The sequence below is a fragment of the Epinephelus fuscoguttatus genome, linkage group LG12, assembly GCF_011397635.1.
Source record: "Epinephelus fuscoguttatus linkage group LG12, E.fuscoguttatus.final_Chr_v1".
Lineage (NCBI taxonomy): Eukaryota > Metazoa > Chordata > Actinopteri > Perciformes > Serranidae > Epinephelus > Epinephelus fuscoguttatus.
This window is the reverse complement of record NC_064763.1, coordinates 41,567,899-41,574,309: the sequence shown is the minus strand read 5'-3', so window position 1 is coordinate 41,574,309 and position 6,411 is coordinate 41,567,899.

Below are 6,411 nucleotides of genomic sequence, written 5' to 3'. Positions count from 1 at the left end.
AGGAGGACGAGAGCCTGCCACCAAAGAGTCATCTGAAACAGACGTGACCAGAGATGTGGGTTATAAATCATCTTTTGCTTACAATTTATTATCTTTTATGACTGGAATTCAAGCGCCATCACATCACGTAACTGTAAAGACATGACCTTTAATGTCACTTCCAACGCAAACTACTGCACAGCATTCCGGTCAAGTACGTGGATTCTCTTTATGGGAACTTAAATGTCACCACATGGCAGCATATTCATACATGCTTTTTCCTCAAGTCATCCAGTGACACTGCAGATGGTCTGGTTGCATGGAAACAAAAGGGTCTTGATTCCTCAAATGTTTTCAGCGTGGAAGGAAGCATTTTCTCAGAGTCTCAGAGATCCCAATCAGCCGACTACACATTAAAGACTTTGCTAACACATCACTTCTAATCTGTCGCAATAAAGAAGCAACTTTTCCTTCTTTATTTTGGTCTCTATATTCACTTACATCATGAGTAGCTTACATCAACACAGTTTTCTTGATGAGTCAACATCTTTCTCACTCACATGAAACCATGACCATTGTCAAGTTGTCTCTCCAGATAACTGACAACAAAAGCTTCCTCACTTCTACACAAACGGCGAAAAAGTTATTGGAACTGAACCCAGTATGGATACTAGATGTTATTCCACGTACATGAACACTGCAGCTGCCCGACGGGCCTTTTTTACTTGAAGTTTGACATTGACAAGAATTAAAAATACAAGAAATAGAAATAAAATGTCACCAACAAATGATTGCATTTATATTGACTGCCATAGCTACACTGTGCATCTGTCTCTACCACTGCTGTGTCTTAAATATGCTCACATACAGTAAATTAATCCAAACACTGAAATAATATCAAAATAATTATATATGTGAATAGACAAATACCCAAACCATCAAGCCAATGTTAGACGCATTGTATTTTTTAAGATGGGCTTACCTTGGAGGAGTAGTGAGCGAGAGCAAGATACCTTCATGCTTTAGTGAGGCGCATGTACTGTTTATATATTTGTCAGGTTCTTGCTTTCGGTTTCTGACAGTTTCTGGAGTTTTTTTTTTCTTTCCTCCCTCTCTCTCTCTCTCTCTCTCTCTCTGTTTCAGCATCTTGTGGTAACCAGCCGAGTGGAGGAAGTGAACTAAAAAAATGAATGTACTTGTAACACGTGGGGAATGAGTGTTTCCAGGAGTGCTGATTAAGTGTCTAGGTAGCCGTGGGCTATGATACTCATTTGAAGTAATATTTTATATAATAAACAGTTTCCACGTACTGTACGCCCTCATGACTCTAAGTACACAGTGTGGTTGTGTATCCAGAATGCATCACCCTTTTACCAGGATCATTAAAGTGAAATGTCAAAGGTGCACTGCTTTAATTACCTGCCAAGACAACGTTGCAGCAGCTGGTGCTGTTCTCACCTTGCGAGTTGTTACCTTCTCCTACCTCATTTTTTCTCACCGCTGCTTTTATTGTTTGAAAGGCATGACTGCTCACTGGGTTTGCTCAGCTTGTTAGTCTTGACAGATTTTGCACCAACTGTGAACTAGCTGCCTCAAAGAATTGTTTTGTCACAAAATCAAATAAAGACTTGACACTGGCCATCAACATACATACTACCCAGAAATCATATATAGTTTTTTCTATAGTTTATATAATAAGAATATATGGATATATGTTTATAGACTGCTACTGATTGTCTTACCCTCCAAAAAATCAGAATCAGAATCAGAATCGGAAATACTTTATTAATCCCCGGGGGGAAATTATTTAAAAAATAATTTTAAAAAAGAAAACTATTAAAAAAATATTTAAATAATATTTTTAAAAAAATATTTTAAAAATTAAAACTATTTTTTAAAAAAATTAAAAAATGAAAACTATTTTAAAAATGAAAACTATTAAAAAAATTTAAAAATGAAAAGTATTTAAAAAAATTAAAAATGAAAAGTATTTAAAAAAATATTTGCAAAATTAAAACTATTTGAAAAAAATATTTTAAAAATGAAAACTATTTAAAAAATATTTTAAAAATGAAAACTATTTAAAAAATATTTTAAAAATGAAAAGTATTTAAAAAATTATTTTAAAAATTAAAACTATTTGAAAAAAATATTTTAAAAATGAAAACTAAAAAATATTTTAAAAATGAAAAGTATTTAAAAAATATTTTAAAAATGAAAAGTATTTAAAAAATTATTTTAAAAATTAAAACTATTTGAAAAAAATATTTTAAAAATGAAAACTAAAAAATATTTTAAAAATGAAAAGTATTTAAAAAATATTTTAAAAATGAAAAGTATTTAAAAAATTATTTTAAAAATTAAAACTATTTGAAAAAAATATTTTAAAAATGAAAACCATGATGGAGATGAGTTTGCCTTTTTGTGGGCATTTATATCAAATGGCACAGTTTTTAACTGAATGTGAGTTCTTCTTGGAACACAGGCGCATACAGTACCTCTACTTTACAGATGTGTAGGTGAGGTCAAAATGAAGGTCAAGTTCAAAGATGGGCATGGTCTAAGCAAGGGGGCCTGAAGTAGGGGAGTAGGAAGCCGGCAAGGGGCCAGTGACCCCTCAACTTCAAGCTCCTAACACACATTTGTTTTAAGTTGCATATTGCTGTAATGCAGCTGGAGTGATCCCATAGCAAGATGGTCTCTTTATTTATTCATTACTGTTAAGATTGTTACCCTCTGGTAAAATTACAGCTATGTATATTAATGTGCACTCAAACACTGAGTATGCAGTATGCAGCTTCATTCCTGAAGACTTTCATTAAATGTTTCCTTTAACACGAATGTGAAAGTGGCAAGCTGTTAAAAACTACACAATTTTTTTTACGAGGCAGTGAAGTTTAGTGTTGACTGTGCATCTTAAGGGAATATTTTGGGAGTCTCATGATGTAGATGAGTAATAACTGGCACAGTTTCAGTGAATCTCACAAAACGGAAAAGAAGACACAAAAAAGGTCCCTGTCATTATGACTGTCGTTATTACCAGTTATTATTGGGAGGAAGTATTTTGTAATAGTTCCTGATATCAGGGTGATGTCTGCTCGTCTTGCATCTGTTTCATTCATTAACATCCTACTTGCTTTAGCCTTTGTCATCTTAATAGATACTTTTATTGGAGCCTCATCCTGATTTTGTATGAATCTTTTTGTTTGTCTTTATTTTTTATTTTTATCTAACCTTTATTTAACCAGGAAGTCTCATTGAGATTGAGACTTTCTTTTACAGAGGAGACCTGGCCGAGGTAGCAGCCAGTCAAAACACACTGGAATGCAACAAATATCATACAAAAATCCACAGTAAAACAACTATTCAAACATAGTCGCCTCTCAAGAAAAACGAGCACATGCCTCTATCACCACGTTCTTTGTGACATGTAAGACAGATAGATACGAAAGGGGGGCTCAACAGTAAATGACATCCACAGGTCAGAGCACAACAGAGCTGTTGTTGCATGTTTGTCAAAAAACTTCTCTTCAGATTAAAATGATGATGGTTACCGGTGTCATATATGTGTTATACATGTGTAAAAGGTTGAGGTTGTAGTGTGGCATCACTGCTGTCATGCAAAGTCATCATCACAGAAGAAGTCATGAAGAATAAACCTTGTCATTGTCCCGACCCCTGCCAACTTTTATTTCATAATCTGATGTGTTTTCATGCCGTGTTGCTAACTCGTTTAGATCCTGCCTGCCTTCCATGTTGAATTGATTGCTTCTGTGTCGAAATTTGGGTTCTAGTTTGCCCATTGGTGTAGCTGAGGCAGGTATACACACCTATCAGCCAAAAGGCCAATGGAATAAATAGGAGAATATACCCACTTCCTCCTCTGTAACCTACCCATCTACCTGATAATACACCCACCTCATCAACTACCACCACACCACTGACTCTACCCATCATCCAGTCATTACAGTCACTACCCCTACACGCCATTTACTGTGGATTTGACTGTAGGTTTCCATGTGCCTCCAGTCACATCTCCAGCTTTAATTAGTCCGATCCTGCTTTGTTCTTTCAAAGTAGTCTTGGTAGCTTTTAATTGAAAGCGTTATTGAAAGCATATGTGTTGTGGTTTTCCTCATAGTTAAGGGGACAGCTCATTCTTCCAGAAAACTGTGCAACCATGAAGGGGTTGATATTTCTTTGGAGGTAAATTCCCAGCCAGAGATGAACCCAATGCGTATACAGTGCGTATGGGAAGTCACCCAAGATTCAAAGGACTGGGGGTGTAAACTGTCATCATATTGGAAACTGAACAAGATGCTGTGCTGATTGAAGTTTTTCATTATCAATCAGTGAACTAGAAAGCAATACAGTTGAAACATGAGTGCAGTAACAGTTTGAGAGTGATGATGCATGTTTAGTGTACAAAATACTGCTGCTGATACACATTAACATGCAGCTGTAATAGTAATAACCTTTGATTACTCTGGTCTTTTACTTCAGTCAGTTTCATTCCAGCACTAAGATGACATAGATTTAAGCCATCTATCATTAGAATGTATAGCCTGATTGTCACCTGGGGTCTTGTGCAGACTTGTTTGATTCAACCCTGCCGAGAAGCAAGAAAAAATAAAAGGATAACTAAATAAATCCTTGTGTTTAATGAACACAAAGCAGTCTCTTCTTACATCCACACATAATCTCCTCTACTGAGCCTGTGTCCACACAGAGTAAACGACATGTATTCTTTGAGGATGGAAATGGAAAAGTGTCAGCGACCACACCTGATGGGATCAGATGTATTATCGTTCACATGGTCAGAACAAAGACCCTGATAGAAAACAAGTGTGTTAAAGACACTGTATTGAACATTTGGAAGTCTATTTGATGTCTATATTTTTATGATCACAATGCTGTCCGTCTACATAATAAAACTAATAAAATCTTTACAGCAGCAACATTTTATGGAACAACATTTCTGTTCTGATGATTTCTCTTTCAGGGAAATGAGAGGTTAAAATGAGCAGCTTACTCGACGGTAACACTTCCACTTCATTCACTAACACATATCTCACAGTCATTTTTGTTGGTTTACTTTGTTTGAGTGTTAAAAGTATTTTTAGAGTGGTTTGTTATTTTTTTTTTTTAACAGGTATGACAAAATATGCATCATTCTTTGTGGTGACAAGAAAAGTTACAGCGTGACAAGGACTAACACGCGGGACAAAGATAAAACTTTTTTTGTGAAAATTCCTATGAGATAAGCCCCATGTCATCATTAGTTTCAAAATATCAAAAAATCTGAACACATTCCTTGAAAATACCTCCCCACTAGAAACACTGAACAACTTGTGGTTTCAACCTACCTCTTTGTGTTGTGGCAGTTTCACTTTGGCATATCAGTGTACAGTACAGAAGTCTAGATGGTTTCTCAATATTGTGCGTATGCACAGCTGAGGGCAGAGGTTGTCAGTGCTCCTGTAAATGTTCAGGGTTCAAAGCTCACTCTGTCTCGTAAAACTACAAGAGCAAGTGTCACATATATGTGTAGGGTATTACCTTCTTGCATTAAATCTAATTTAATCAATTAAATCATATTATGTAATGGTTCAAATGGCTGATAAAGGTGTTCCACAAAGATCAATACGTGGCCCCCTGTTACTTACTCTATGCATGTTTATAATGTTTATTTTCCAGCATTTAACATGTATTGATTTCACAAGAATGCTGATGTTCCTGTTCTGATCTGTGCTCTCAGTGGAAATCTAATCATACAGATTAAGGAATTTGATTAGATAGACATTGAACAACTCAGTTACACATGATATAAATTACAATTGGAATCTTATACCATAACGGACAATGGCATAAGGTAGTTGCGATGGGCCCTAGTGCGTGCTAGTTGCTAGTTATGATACACACACACCAACACACCAGTAAGCATCGGAATGATGTGTGTGTGTACGTGTGTGTGTATTCTCCTTGTTTTTTCTGTTTTATGTTATTCTGTTTTTACTCTAATGCACCTTACAGATGTAGCTAGCACAATTTTGTTGTATAGCTGTCTGTACAACGACAATAAAGATTTTATCTTGTCTTGTCTTGTCTTGTCTTGTCTTGTCTTGTCTTGTCTTGTCTTATCTCATCTTATCTTATCTTATCTTATCTTGTCTTGTGTTATCTCATCTCATCTCATCATATCTAATCTTATATTATATTGTCTTGTCTTGTCTTATGTTATCTCATCTTATCTTATCTTATCTTATCTTATCTTATCTTATATTATATTGTCTTGTCTTGTCATATGTTATCTCATCTCATCTTATCTTATCTTATCTTATATTGTCTTGTCTTGTCATATGTTATCTCATCTCATCTTATCTTATCTTATCTTATATTATATTGTCTTGTCTTATGTTATCTTATCTTATC